The sequence below is a fragment of the Nomascus leucogenys genome, chromosome 16 (genome assembly GCF_006542625.1).
Source record: "Nomascus leucogenys isolate Asia chromosome 16, Asia_NLE_v1, whole genome shotgun sequence".
In the NCBI taxonomy this organism is placed as follows: domain Eukaryota; kingdom Metazoa; phylum Chordata; class Mammalia; order Primates; family Hylobatidae; genus Nomascus; species Nomascus leucogenys.
The window spans coordinates 18,325,180-18,341,213 of NC_044396.1; the positions used below are offsets into that span (position 1 = coordinate 18,325,180).

A 16,034-nucleotide genomic window follows, 5' to 3' on the forward strand; every position below is an offset into this window, starting at 1 on the left:
TGATCCACCCACCTCGGCCTCCCAAAGTGCTAGGATTACAGGCATGAACCACTGTGACTGGCCCCTTTCCCCACTTTATGTTTTTGTTTGCTCTGTTGAATATCAGTTGGCTGTAAGTATTTGGGTTTATTTTTATGTTCTCTATTCTGTTCCATTGTTCTATGTACCTATTTTTATACCAGTACCATGCTGTTTTGATGACTATGGCCTTATAGTATAGGTTGAAATCAGGTAATGTGATGCCTCCAGATTTGTTCTTTTTGCTTAGCCTCACTTTGATTGTGTGGGCTCTTTTTTGGTTCCATATGAATTTTAGAATTGTTTTCTTTTATTCTGTGAAGAATGATGGTGATATTTTGATGGAGAGTTCCTTGAATTTGTAGATTGCTTTTGGCAGTATGGTCATTTTCATAATATTGATTCTACCCATCCATGAGCATGGGATGTGTTTCCATTTGTTTCTGTTGTCTATGATTTCTTTCAGCAGCGTTTTGTAGTTTTCCTTGTAGAGGTTGTTCAACTCCTTTGTTAGGTATATTTCTAAGTATTTTTTTTTTTTTTTGCTGCTATTGTAAAAGTGGTTGAATTCTTGATTTGATTCTCTGCTTGGTCGCTGTTGGTGTATAGAAGAACTACTGATTTGTGTACATTAATCTTGTATCTGGAAACTTTGCTGAATTATCAGTTCTGGGAGCTTTCTGGAGGAGTCCTTAGGGTTTTCAATGTAAACGATCATACTGTCAGTAAATGGTGACAGTTTGATTTTGTCTTTACCAATTTGGGTGCCCTTCATTTCTTTCTCTTGCCTGATTGTTCTGGGTAGGACTTCCAGTACTGTGTTGAAGAGGAGTGCTGAGTGTGGGCATCCTTTCCTTTTTCCAGTTCTCAGAGGGAATGCTTTCAACTTTTCCCCATTCAGTATTATGTTGCCTGTCAGTTTGTCGTAGCTGGCTTTTATTACATTAAGGTATGTCCCTTTTATGCCGATTTTACTGAGAGTTTTAATTATAAAGCATACTGGATTTTGTTGAATGCTTTTTCTACATCTATTGAGATGATCATGTGCTTTTTGTTTTTAATTCTGTTTATGTGGTGTATCACATTTATAGACTTATGTACATCCCTGCATCCCTGTTATGAAACTCACTTGATCATGGTGGATTATCTTTTTGATATGTTGTTGGATTCAGTTAGACAGTATTTTGTTATGGATTTTAGCATCTATGTTCATCAAGGTTATCATTCTGTAGTTTTCTTTTTTGGTTATCTGCTTCCCTGGTTTTGGTATTAGGGTGATGCTGGCTTCATAGAATGAATTAGGGAGGGTTCCTTCTTTCTCTATCTTGTGGAATAGTGTCAAAAGGATTGGTACCAATTCTTTTTTTTTTAATTTTATTATTATTATACTTTAAGTTTTAGGGTACATGTGCACAACGTGCAGGTTTGTTACATATGTATACATGTGCCATGTTGGTGTGCTGCACCCATTAACTCATCATTTAGCATTAGGTATATCTCCTAATGCTATCTCTCCCCACTCCCCTGACCCCAGGTACCAATTCTTTGAATGTCTGATAGAATTCTGATGTGAATCCATCTGGTCCTGGACTTTTTTTTTTGTTGGTAAGTTTTAAATTACCATTTCAATCTCACTGCTTGTTATTGGTCTGTTCAGGGTATCTAAGTCTTCCTGATTTAAGCTAGGAAGGTTGTATCTTTTCCAGGAATTTATCCATCTCTTCTAGGCTTTCTAGTTTATGTGCATAAAGGTGTTCACAGTAGCCTTGAGTGATCATCTGTATTTCAGTGGTGTCAGTTGTAATATCTCCTGTTTCATTTCTTAGCAAAGTTATTTGGATTTTCTCTCTTCTTGGTTACTCTTGCTAATAGTCTATCCATTTTATTTATCTTTTCAAAAAACCAGCTTTTTGTTTCATTTATCTTTTGTATTTTTGTTTGTTTGTTTCAATTTCCTATAGTTCAGCGCTGATCTTGGTTATTTCCTTTCTTCTGTGGGGTTCGGGTTTGGTTTGTTCTTGTTTCTCTAGTTCCTTGTCATGTGACCTTAGAATGTCAGTTTGGGTTCTTTCTTTTTGATGTAGGTGTTTAGGGCTATGAAATTTCCTCCTAGCACTGACTTTGCTGTATTCCAGAGGTTTTGGTAGGTTGTGTCATTACTGTCATTCAGTTCGAAGGATTTTTAAATTTCCATCTTGATTTCGTTTTTAACCCAACGCTCATTCAGGAGCAAGTTATTTAATTTCCATGTATTTGCATGGGTTTTGAAGGTTCCTTTTGGAGTTGATTTCCAGTTTTATTCCACTGTGGTCTGGGAAAGTGCTTGATATAATTTCAGTTTTCTTGAATTTATCGAGGCTCATTTTATGGTCTATCACATGGTCTTTCTTGGAGAAAGTTCCATGCGCTGTTGAGTAGAATGTATATTCTGTGGTTGTTGGATGAAATGGTCTGTATATATCTGTCAACGTTCATTTGTTCCAAGGTATAGTTTAAATCCATTGTTTCTTTGTTGACTTTCTGTCTTGATGTCCTGTCTAGTGCTGTCAGTGGAGTATTAAAGTTCCCCACTATTATTGTGTTGCTGTCTATCTCATTTCTTAGGTCTATTAGTAATTGTTTCATAAATTTGGGATATCCAGAGTTAGGTGCATATATGTTTAGGATTGTGATATTTTCCTGTTGGACAAAGCCTTTTACCATTGTATAATGTCCTTCTTTGTCTCTTTTAACTGCTGTTGTTTTAAAGTTTGTTTTGTCTGATATAACAGTAGTTACCCCTGCTCACTTTTGGTATCCATTTTCATGAAATACCTTTTTCCACTCCTTTACTTTATGTAAGTCCTTATGTGTTAGGTGAGTGTCCTGAAGGGAGCAGATATTTGGTTGGTGAGTCCATCCATTCTGTGGTTCTGTATCTTTTAAGTGGAATATTTAGGCCATTTACATTCAATGTTAGTATTGAAGTGTGAGGTACCATTGCATTCATTGTGCTCTTTGTTGCTTGTGTAATTTGGTTTTTTTGTTTATTGTTTTTGCTTCTTAACTCATATTTTTGTTTTATAGGTCCTGTGTGATTTATGCTTTAAAGAGGTTCTGTATCAATGTGTTTCTGGGATTTGTTTCAAGATTCAGGACTTCTTTTAGAAGTTCTTGTTGTGGGTGGCTTGGTAATGGCGAGTTCTCTCAGCATTTGTTTGTCTGAAAACGACTGAATCTTTTGTTCATATATGATGCTTAGTTTCACTGGATAAAAACTTCTTGGCTGATAATTGCTTTGTCTGAGGAAGCTGAATAAACTCTTCTAGCTTGTAGAGTTTCTGCTGAGTTATATGCTGTTAATCTGATAGGTTTTCCTTTATTGGTTACCTAGCGCTCTGTCTCACAGCTCTTGAGATTTTTTCCTTTGTCTTAACTTTTGATAACCTGATGACAATGTGCCTAGGCAATGATCTTTTTGCAATGAATTTCCCAGGTGTTCTTTATGCTTCTTGTATTTGGATGTCTAGGTCTCTAGCAAGGCTGGGGAAGTTTTCCTCGATCATTCCCCCAAATATGTTTTCCAAGCTTTCAGAATTCTCTTCTTCCCCAGGAACACTGATTAGTCTTAGGTTTGGTTGTTTTACATAATTCCAGACTCCATGGAGGCTTTGCTCATATTTTCTTTTTTTTTTTTTCTTAGTCTGTGTTGGATTGGGTTAATTTGAAGACCTTGTCTTTGAGCTCTGAATTTCTTTCTTCTACTTGTTCAATTCTATTGCTGAGACTTTCCAGAGCATTTTGCATTTCTAAAAGTGTTTCCAAAGTTTCCTGAGTTTTTGATTGTTTTTTCTTTAAGCTATCTACTTTGTTGAATATTTCTCCCTTCACCTCTTGTATCATTTTTTGATTTCCCTGCATTGAGCTTCACCTTTCTCTGGTGCCTCCCTGATTAGCTTAATAACTAATATCCTGAATCTTTTTCAGGTAAATCAGGGATTTCTTCTTGGTTTGAATCCATTGCTGGTGAACTAGTGTGATTTTTTTGGGGTGATAAAGAGCATTGTTTTGTCATATTACCAGGGTTGGTTTTCTGGTTCCTTCTTATTTAGGTAGGCTCTGTCAGAGGGAAGGTCTAAGGCTGAATGCTGTTATTCAGATTCTTTTGTTCCACAGGGTGTTCCTTTGATGTAGTACTCTCCCCCTTTTCCTATGAATGTGGCTTCCTGTGAGCTGAACTGCTGTGATTGTTGTCTCTCTTCTGGGTCTAGCCACCCCGTGAGTCTACTCAGCTCTGGGCTGGTACTGGGGGTTGTCTGCACAGAGTCCTGTGATGTGAACCGACTATGGGTCTCTCAGCTCCTGTTCTGGTGGAGGTGGTGGTAGGAGGATGCAATGGACTCTGTGAGGGTTTTCAGCTTTGGTGGTTTAATGCTCTCTTTTTGTGCTGGTTGGCCTCCTGCTGGGAGGTGGCACTTTCCAGAGGGCATCAGCTGTAGTAGTATGGAGAGGAACTGGCAGTGGGCAGGGCCATAGAACTCCCAAGATTATATGCCCTTTGTCTTTAGCTACCAGGGTGGATAGGGAAGGACCATCAGGTTGGGACAGAGCTAGGTGTGTCTGAGCTCAGACTCTCTATGGGCAGGTCTTGCTGTGGCTACTGTGGGGGATGGGGGTGGGATTCCCAGGTCACTAGAGTTGTGTACCTAGGAAGATTATGGCTACCTCTGCTGAGTCATGCATGTTGTCAGGGAAGTGGGGGAAAGCTGGCAGTCACAGGCCTCACCCAGCTCCCATGCAAACTGAAGGGCCAATCTCACTCCCACCATGGCCCCTAAAACAGCCCCAAGTATGTTTCCAGGCTGTGGGCAAGATGGGCTTGAAAACTTGCCCCAGGCTACCTGCCTGCCAGCTGAGAAAGAAAAGAGCTTGGTTCTTACCAGCCTGTGGAGTCTGCACACTGGATTTGCGCCCTCCCTTCAGGTCTGGCCAGGAGGCTTCTCGCCCCATTCAAATTGTTACAAAGTTCAACAAGAGATTTCCTTTTCCCCGTGTAGTTTTACCCCCTGCTCCTCTGGCTGTCCTCCTGGTGGATCCTTGTGGTGCCAGGTAGGAATGGGCTGCTTGGGGATCCAGTGTGCTCCCAGAGCCTTTCTGCTGCTTCTTCTACCCCTGTATTTTGCTCAGCTCTCTAAACTGACTCAGCTCCAGATAAGATTGGAAACTTCTCCTGCAAACAGACCTGTAGTTTCTCTAGTGCAGGTGTGTGTTTGGGAGAGGAGGGCCTCCCTTTCCCACTTCTGCAGTTGGGGCACTCACAGTATTTGGTGTGTCTCCCAGGTTCTGCAGGAGCAGTCTGCTTCCTTCAGAGGTTCTGTGGGTCCTCTCGGGATTGGTAGTTCTTGCAGTTGATCTGGAGCTTAAATTCACAATGTGAGCCTACATGCTGCTCTTTCCAGAGCTGCAATCTAGTCCTGCTTCCTGTCCACCATGATGATCCTTCAGTGTACAGACTTTTGACCCCCTGGTAAAATTTACTCCTCTGTACTTTTTGGATATGATTGTAAGTGGGATTGCTTTCTTAATTTCTTTTTCAAACAGCACATTGTTAATGTACAGGCATACTTCTGATTTTTGTAAATTGATTTTGTATCTTGCAACTTTACTGAATTTATTTATCACTTCTAACAGTTCTTTGGTGGAGCCTTTACAGTTTTTTTTTTTTTTTTTTTTTATATAGGATCATGTTATCAGCAAGCAGAGACAATTTCACTTTTTCCTTTCCTAATTGAATGCCTTTTATTTATTTTTCTTGCCTAATTGCTCTGGTAGGACTTCCAATATTATGTTGCACAGAGGGGTGAGAGTGTGCATCCTTGTATTATTCCTTCTCCTAGAGGAAAAGTCATCATGTTTTCACTGTTGAGTATGTTGAAGTCATCATGTTTTCACCGTTGAATATGTTGAAGTCATCATGTTTTCACCGTTGAATATGTTGGGTGTGGGCTTCTCATATATGGACTTTGTTGTGTTGAGGAACATTCCTTCTATACCTAATTTGTTGAGAGTTTTTGTTGTGAAAGGAGGTTGAATTTTGTCAGATGCTTTTTGTGCACCTATTGAGATGATCATATGTTTTTTGTCCTTCATTCTGCCAATATAGTGAATCACATTTATTGATTTGTGAATGTTGATCATCTTCACATCCCAGAGATAGTCCCATTTGATCATGGTGAGTGATCCTTTAATGTACAGTTGAATATAGTTTGATAGTATTTTGTTGATAATTTTTGCATCTATGTTCATCAGTGATATTGGCCTGTACTTTTCTGATAGTGACTTTGGCTTTGGTATCAGGGTAATTCTGGCCTTGTAAAATGAGTTTGGAAGTATTCTCTTTTCTTCAATTTTTTGTTAGAGTTTGAGAAGGATTGATATTAGTTCTTTAAATGTTTGGTAGCACTCAACTATGAAGCCATTTGGGTCTGGGCTTTTCCTTGATGGGAGATTTTTGACTACTAATTCAATCTCTTTGCTCATTATTGGTCTGTTCAGATTTCTGATTTCTTTATGATTCTGTCTTGGTAGGTGATATGGTTTGGTTGTGTCCCCACCCAAATCTCATCTTGAATTGTAACTCCCACAATTTGCGTATGTTGTGGGAGGAACCTGGTGGGAGGAGATTGAATTATGGGGGAAGGTCTTTTCTGCACTGTTCTCGTGATAGTGAATAAGTCTCATGAGATCTAATGGTTTTTAAAAGAGGAGTTCCCCTGCACGAGCTCTCTCTGCCTGCTGCCATCCATGTAAGACGGGACTTGCCCCTCCTTGCCTTCTGCCATGATTGTGAGGCCTCCTCAGCCATGTGGAACTGTAAGTCCATTAAACTTCTCTTTCTTTTGTAAATTGCCCAGTCTCGGGTATGTCTTTTATCAGCAGCATGAAAACGGACTAATACAGTAAGCTATTTGTTTCAAGGAATTTATTAATTTTTTGTATGTTGTCCAATTTGTTTGTATATGATTATTTATAGTAGTCTGTTATGATGCTTTCTGTTTTTGTGTAATAAGTTGCAATGTCTCCTCTTTCATTTTTGAAATGAGTTTTGGTTGAGTCCTCTCCCTTTTTTTCTTAGTCTAGCTAATGGTTTGTCAATTTTGTTTACCTTTTCAGAAAAAAACCTCTTAGTTTCATTCATCTTTTGTATAACTTTTCTAGTCTCTATTTTATTTACTTTTGCTCTGATCTTTCTTTTTTCTTCTTCTTCTAACTTTGGGCTTAGTTTGTTATTCTTTTACTAGTTTCTTGAGGTGGAATATTAGTTTGTTTATTTGCAATTTTCCATTTTTTTTGAGGCAGGCATTTACTGCTATGAAATTCGCTCTTAGAACTGCTTTTGCTATCCCCATAAATTTTGGCATGTTGTGTTTCCATTTCTGACTTAGTGTTTCCATTTTAAAATTTCCCTTTTAATTTCTTTGACCAAATAGTTATTCAGGAGCATATTGTTTACTTTCCATACAGCTGGCAATTTTCCTGATTTCTCCTGTTATTTACTTCTAGTTTTATGCCATTTTGGTTGGAAAAGATACTTGATATGATTTTGATACTTTTAAATTTGTTGTTTTCTTTGTGGCTTAACACATGATATATCTGGGAGAATATTCTGCATCCACTTGAGAAGAATGCGTATTCCATTGCTGTTGGGTGGCATGTCATGTACATGTCTATTATGCCCATTTGGTCTAAAGTATAATTCAAATCCAGTGTTTCCTTATTGATTTTATTTCTGGGTGATCTGTCTTTTGTTTTAAGTGGGGTACTGAAATATCCTATTATTGTGTTGCAGTGTGTTTCCTTTCAGATCTCTTAATGTTTGCTTTATTTCTCCATCTTTTTTTATTTTTTGGCAGGATTTTGCCCTGTTGCCCAGGAATGCAGTGGCACAATCATAGCTCACTGCAGCCCTGACCTCCCAGGCCCAAGCAAACAGCTGGGACCACAGGTGTACACTACCATACCTGGCTAATTTTTAAATTTTTTGTAGAGCTGGGCTCTCCCTATGTTGCCCATCCTGGTCTTGAACTCCTGGGCTCAAGTAATCCTTCTGCCTTGGCCTCCAAAAGTGCTGGGATTATAGTCATGAGCCACCATGCCCAGCCTGACTTATTTATTTAGATGCTCTGCTGTTGGGTGCGCACACACACACACACACACACATTTATGTATATATTTACATATATATATTTACAATTGTTTGCTCCTTTTAATGAGTTAAACCCTTTACCACAATATAATGACCTTCTTTGTCTCTTTTTACAGTTTTGACTTAAAGTCTATTTTTTTTCTGAAATAAGTATACCTGCCCCTGCTGTCTTTTGTTTTCTATTTGAATGAAATATATTTTTCCCTCTCTTCATTTTCATTCTATGAGTATCCTTTAAGATGATGTGAATTGTAGACAGCATACAGTTGGGTCTTATTTTTTTAGTGCAGACATTTGCTCTGTGCATTTTGACTGAAAAATTTAGTCCATTTACATTCAAAGTAATTATTGGTAGGTGAAGACTTACTAGGGCCATTTTGTTAATCGTTTTCTGGTTTGTTTTGTAAATCCTTTGTTTCTGCTTTTCTCTGTTGCTTTCTTCCTTTGTGGCCTGATGGCTTTCTGCTGTAGTATGCTTTGGATCTTTTCTTTTTATCTTTTGTATATCAAATATAGGCTTTTGCTTTGTGATTATCCTGAGGCTTACATAAATCATCTTATACTTATAATGTGGTATTTATCTTGGAAACAACTAAATTTTGATCACATATAAAACTTTAAACTTTTACTCCCCTTCCTCTCACATTTTATGTTTTTGATGTCTCATTTTCATCTTTTTATAATTTGTATCCCTCAACAAATTATTGCAGTTTTCGTTATTTTTAATAGCTTTGTCTTTTATTTACCCACTGCCGTAACAGTAGCAGTGTTTTGGTTTTGACAGTGTAGTTGTTTTTATCACTGGGTTTTATACTTTCATATGTTTTTGTGTTACTAACTAGTGTCCTCTTCAGCTTGAAGAACTCCCTTGACATTTTAAGGCAAGTCTAGTGGTGATAAACTGTCTCATTTTTTTTTGTCTGAGAAAGTATTTATCACCTCTTCATTTTGAAAAATAGGATTGCTTGGTGTAATATACTTGACTGGCAGTGTTCTTTCTGGATTTTGCAAATATCATTCTATACTCTTCTGGCCTGCAAGGTTTCTGCTGAGAAATCCATTGATAGTTGCATGGTGGTTCCCTTATAAATGATGTTCACTTTTCGCTTGCTGCTTTTAACACTCCATTTGCTTTTAGCTTTCAACAATTTGATTATGATATAGCTTGGTGTGGGTCTCTTTTGATTCATCTTATTTGGTGTATTTTGTGCTTCCTGGATCTGGCTTTCTCTTTTCTTCTCCAGTCTTGGGAATTTTTCTGCTACGATTTCTTTGAATATGTTTTCTGTTTCTTTCCTTCTCTAGTCTCCTTCTTGTACACTGATAATATGTAACCTATCTTTTTTTGGGGGTGACGGAGTCCTGGTCTGTAGCCCAGGCTGGAATGCAATGGTGCGATCTCACTCCGTCTCCTGGATTCAAGCAATTCTCCTGTCTCAGCCTCCCGACTAGCTGGGATTACAGGCGCCCACCACAATGCCTGGATAATTTTGTATTTTAGTAGAGATGGGGTTGCATCATGTTCTAGCCAGGCTGGTCTCAAACTCCTGACCTCAGGTGATCTGCCCACTTCAACCTCCCAAAGTGCTGGGATTACAGGCATAAGCCACCGTGCCCAGCCTTATAACCTATCTTTACTCTTTTTCATTATTTTTTCTTTTTGTTCCTGAGATTGAATGATTTCCAGTGATCTGTCTTCAAGTTCATTGATCTTTCCTTCTGCTTGATTAGTCTGCTACTCAACCCCTCTGTTGAATTTTTTAGTTAGGGTTCAGTTATAGTATTCTTCAGTCTATAACTTTTGTTCGATACTGTTTATTACTTTCTATCTTTTTTTATCAATGCTCTCATTTTGTTTTTGTATTGCTCTCCTGACTTCATTGAGGATCTGTAATACCATTAGTTTGAATTCCCTGTCAGATAAACTACATATCTCCAATTCATTCAGATTGGTTTCTGTAGATTTACCTTGTTCCTTTATTTGGGAACAAGATAAATCTTGATCTTAATTTCCCTTGGCTCTCTGTTATGATTTCTTTCTTTTTTTTTTTTTTTTGAGACAGTGGCTTGTGCTATCACCCAGGCTAGAGTGCAGTGGCACTATATCAGCTCACTGCAACCTCTGTCCCCCAGGCTCAAGTGGTTCTCTCACCTCAGCCCTCCTGAGTAGCTGGGATTACAGGCATGCACCACCATACCCAGCTAATTTTCGTATTTTTAGTAGTGATGGGGTCTCACCATTTTGGCCAGGCTGGTCTTGAACTCCTGACCTCAAGTGATCCACCTGCCTTGGCCTCCCGAAGTGCTGGGATTATAGGCATGAGCCACTGTGCCTGGCCCTCTGTTATGATTTCTAATTAAAAAGAAATACATGTATCAAATAGGCATGGTAAGACATCCAAACATTATAAAAAGGCATGTGGATGAAAAATGGACCTTCCTGATACTGCAGATCTCTAGTCTGTCTCTCCTAATGAAACAAACAAACAAAAAGCAACAGATACTTTATGTACCATTAGGCTAGGTGATGGAAATACAAGAATAACAAAATACATGTGCCCTGAAATGTTTTTAGTGCTCTAAAGAAGATAGACACCAGAATATGCAGTTACAGCGTCATTAATTTTAGAATAGGGAAGTCCAAGTTCCGATAGGGAATTCTAGGTTACACTCACAATAATAGGCGAGAGAAGTATGTATGGTAATTTAATGAAAGTGAGGTCTGTAGAGGTTAGGTAAATTGCCAGAAGTCACAGTTTTGTGAATTATGGAAATAGGATTTCTGAACACATCTGTTTGAATCAAAGTTCATATTATTTCTGGGAACTACTTGATTTATCAGTAGAGTGCTTCAGTTTCAGTTTTACTTTCTGTAATGTCTGAGGAGAGAAACTTAGTGACAAGAGGGAATTTCCCAGCTACAAAAAGACAGTATTGGAAAAATATTTATTATTAATAGACAATACATAGGAAATTCCATTTTCCTTTTATATTTTACTTGGCAGGTTTCCAAGAATGTGGAAGGACATGTAACTAGTATTTCGTTTGCATTTAAACATTTTAGCCTTGGAATTTAGCAGGATATTTTGCTTTTTAATTTTTTTTCAGAATTCAAAATTGTATTTTTCACCTGTCACTCCTGGGTCATAAACAAAATATACTAAGGTATATTAACTTTTTAGCTGGGCGCAGTGGCTCACGCCTGTAATCCCAGCACTTTGGGAGGCTGAGGCGGGCGGATCACAAGGTCAGGAGATCGAGACCATCCTGGCTAACACGGTGAGACCCCGTCTCCACTAAAAATACAAAAAAATCAGCTGGGCGTGGTGGCGGGCGCCTGTAGTCCCAAGCTGCTCCGGAGGCTGAGGCAGGAGAATGGCGTGAACCCGGGAGGCGGAGCTTGCATTGCAGTGAGCCGAGATCCTGCCACTGCACTCCAGCCTGGGGGACAGAGGGGGACTCCGTCTCAAAAAAAAAAAAAGCTTTTTAGGCAACACACACACACGCCTCTTAAGAAGTGACTGTGAAAGGAGGTTATAAGTTCAGTAACCTTTTTAGCATCCTGTTTTGGGCAGATACAGTTGTAGAAGAAGGCAGAGCTGTTCTTATTGTAGTAGCCCGTGTAATCTAGGTCATCACAGGGCGGGCTAGTGCAGTTCTCTGGAAGGGGGAACTATGACTGCATCAGGGATCCAACGTCAGCAGCTGAACATGACAAAACTGTGGAGTTTATTGAGACGTAAAGAGCACTCAGGAACCTTCTTTGGCTCAATTTTAATAGTTGTCAAACAGAATAGAAATGTCTGTCCTTCCAGGGCAGCCATTTTTGCACAACTCCAGTGGGGATGTTATTCACAGTGGGGAGGTATCATTCACATGGAATACATGATCAATGGGGCCCCTGGAGTTGTGCAATGTGGAGGTACTATGGTCTACTTATCTTCCAAGATTGTTCTGAGAGGCTCAAGTTACACAATGAATATATAAGGACTTTATAAGCTTGTCAATATTCGTAAAAATGACAATAATAGTTGTTGTTTTCTGGCCAATTCTGCCCTTTGAGCAAAGCTTTCTTATGTAGTTTGCACTACTGGCCAAGACTTGGCTTAGCACTCACAGTGAAGCTGTGGAGTTCTCTTGTTGAATATATACATTGTCACAGAACACAAACTTCACACATGATCTCTTTGTGACTGTAATTGAGCAAGATAGAAATTAGACTACTTCATGATCATTTCAGAACAGAGAAAAATAAGAACACTGTCCAATCCATGAAAATGAGTGAATATCCCCTTTTTCCTGGCTAATAATGAATAACTGCTGATTCTTTCCAATTATAGCATTAGCTTACTTCATTCCTTTCAATGTTTAGATAAGAATAATTCAGATACCTAATCAGGGAATTCCCCCTGTTTCTGTACAACATCCAGTCCAGGGAAGATCCACATTTTCTTAAAAGCTCCCCCAAATCATCTACCACAAGCTCAAATCCTGTAAGTTTTTTCTAACACCTTCTTACTGATATGCTCAAGGGTCCCCCATGGTATTTGTTTCTCCCCCTTGCAATGAATTAATAAACCCAGTTTTATAGAACTGCAGATGTGTTGCTGGTGGTCTTTGACTAGAGGACGTTGACAAATTCATACAGTAGTTATTACTTAGCCAGGAGCCCTCTCCCTATCTCAGTCAGAGGTGGCTCCTCTGACTTCTCTAAGGATTTTGTCTATGGCATTGGTGCTGTTTCAGAGCCTGAAGCTGGACATGTAAACATCAGAACCAAATAACATAAATTTCCAGTTTTATTTATTTTAATATGTTTTAGAGATGGTGTCTCACTCTGTCACTCAGGTTTGAGTGCAGTGGCTCAGACATGGCCCACTGCAGCCTGGACCGCTCAAGGATCAGGTAATCCTCCCACCTCAGTACCCCAAATAGCTGGGACTACAGGCATGCACCACCACACCTGGCTAATTTTTTTTTTTTTTTTTTTTTTTTTTTTTTTTTTTTTTTTTTTTTTTTTTTTTTGAGACAGAGTCTTGCTCTGTCGCCCAGGCTGGAGTGCAATGGCGCCATCTCGGCTCACTGCAAGCTCCGCCTCCCGGGTTCACGCCATTCTCCTGCCTCAGCCTCCCAAGTAGCTGGGACTACAGGCGCCCGCCACCACGCCCAGCTAATTTTTTGTATTTTTTAGTAGAGGCGGGGTTTCACTGTGGTCTTGATCTCCTGACCTCGTGATCCACCCACCTCTGCCTCCCAAAGTGCTGGGATTACAGGCGTGAGCCACCGCGCCCAGCCTTTGTATTTTTTATAGAGACAAGTTTTCACCATATCACCCAGGCTGGTCTTAAACTCCTGAGCTCAGGCAATCCACCAACCTCGGCCTCCTAAATTGCTGGGTTTTACAGGTGTGAGCCACCTTGCCAGGTTTGCAGTTTTCTTTAGATTTGCTTTGTGATAAGGTGGTAAACTTGTTAGAATAAAGGGATTATGTAAATTTCTATTTAGTGAGTAATCAAATGATACACACATCTAAATTAAATGTCTAACATAGCTCAGTTATTAAGCAGCTTACATGGAAGACAGCAGAGTATACATATGTATATCCACACAAATATTTAACAGAAACACTGTAAAGAGATTCAGTAATATTCATGCTAAAATGAGAAGAAGACTAGGGAGGTAGTGAATGAAGAATCAAATCAGTAGTATTTTGTAGGGAATAAATTATTGAGGAAAATTTACAGAAAGAGAAGATCTGAAGGTGCAATTTAGACGAGGGGACTATCTTTGCTATCACAGACAAGAAAAAGTTTTTCCAGAGTCTGGATGGTACATTTTTAATGTATGGTCGTGGTTAATCATGTGTATGTCCTATTACACTCTGGGGCAATAAAATGTTTTAATAGGTGAGTACCATAATATGAATTTGTAATTTTGTATTCATAATTTGTAGGCAGATGTGCAAAGGCTCTAAAATCTGCATAATGTATGCCTAGCCCAAATCACACATATAAAAACATGTTAACAGGATTGTGCTTGGTTTTAAGTTCAGTTTCTATTTTAGTACTCACATTGCCCATCCTTGCTGAAACTCACTTTTCTCATTTGTAAGAGTTATAGGAGGAGTGAATACGATAATGCATGTGGAACTGCTTCATGAACTGTGGTGCATTAATTAATTTTAGTTTTGGATCCTGGCTCTGCTCTACGGTTTTCTCTTTTCCAGCTTAGTGTTGTTTTGAGGGTGAACACCGTGCTAGGCACATGCAGAAAAAGTAGCAATTATTCTACCTTTAGATGTTTTGCTATTAACATAGTTTCTAAAATTACTCATCTGTGGGGTGTTCAATAAATATTTACTGACTAACATATGACAGGCAGATCAGTTAATTGGAGGTAATACTTTCATTCATACAGTGTAGCATGTGATCTTATACATGGAAATTGGCAAAATGTGCCAAAGAGTTACCAAACTGGCCTTCAGGATCTAGTTGTGACGGTCAGGTTTATTATGTCTCTTGTATTTGCTGTGACTTGTACCTGTTTATATAATCTCATGTATAACATCAAATCTCTTAGCAAGAATTTAACACTCTGACTTTGAATGCAGTTAAATCTCAACCTGATTAAGGATTGTTTTTTTTTTTTTTTTTTTTTTTTGGAGACGGAGTCTCGCTCTGTCACCCAGGCTGGAGTGCAGTGGCGCGATCTCTGCTCACTGCAAGCTCCGCCTCCCGGGTTCACGCCATTCTCCTGCCTCAGCCTCTCCGAGTAGCTGGGACTACAGGCGCCCGCCACCACGCCCGGCTAATTTTTTGTATTTTTTTTAGTAGAGACGGGGTTTCACCGTGGTCTCGATCTCTTGACCTCGTGATCCACCCGCCTCGGCCTCCCAAAGTGCTGGGATTACAAGCGTGAGCCTCCGCGCCCGGCCAGGATTGTTTTCTAATACAACTCTTTCCCTAAACCTCAAAACATTTAGAGAATTCTAAGGCTCTTCTTTTGCCTCAGTTACCACTCATAGCACTAATGCAATGGGTTGGCTGCTTTGGCATTATGGGATGCTTGTTTTGACTATTGAGGTTTTGAATATTACAAATATAGTGAAACAATAGTGAAGCACAGATTGCCCAGAAAGGGCAAAGGTTCAACATCTTCCCACAAAAACAATGATTGAGTCTTTTCATTAGTTAGCTCGTAAAAAATCAGCATAAAACTAGATAATAATAGGATACCTGTTGATCTGTGAGATAAAAGCATTCTTTTGAATTGCATGCTAATTTGAAAAGGTAAATATTGATACCAATGTACTGGTGATGAAGTGGGAGCCGGGGGTGTGTGGGTGAGACCAGCTGGCAGGCATTGGCTAAGCCAGACCCTGGGCTGTGTTGGATTGCATAGGCCTTGTGACTCTATTATTAAACACAGATCCTGAGGGTGAATGACAGCATCTGTGAGATTTTTGAGTCAGTTCTGAAGTAGGTTCTCAGCCAAGTTAGGCAGACATAGAAAAGTAATTATAAAATGATTAGGCACCAGCCCCACCTAGAGTTGATGCTTAGAATGAGGTAGATAGTAGCCCAAGGAGAGTTTCTTAAGCCAGTGAGCTTTACAGTGGGGGAAGGGACAGAATGGGGAAGTCGTTTATTCTGAGCTCTTAAGCATGCCAGGAGCAGATGCCTGATTTTACTGTATGGCACTTTGTGGCCCAGAAACTTTCCAGATTCTGTATTTTCCTCTCTGGTTGAATTTAACTGTGTTTACCTGTGTTTCAAAGCCTGAATGCTTTATTTATTCACTACTTAATTTTCTTTTTCAGTTCTTCCTAACA

At 39.3% G+C, this 16,034-nt stretch overlaps 1 long non-coding RNA gene across 1 annotated transcript in view; it reads left to right on the forward strand.

Annotated features, from left to right (window-relative positions):
* The window catches only part of LOC105737637, a 97,629-nt gene that overhangs the window by 13,328 nt on the left and 68,267 nt on the right, over positions 1-16,034 (forward strand). The gene's annotated exons all lie outside the window — the stretch shown is intronic.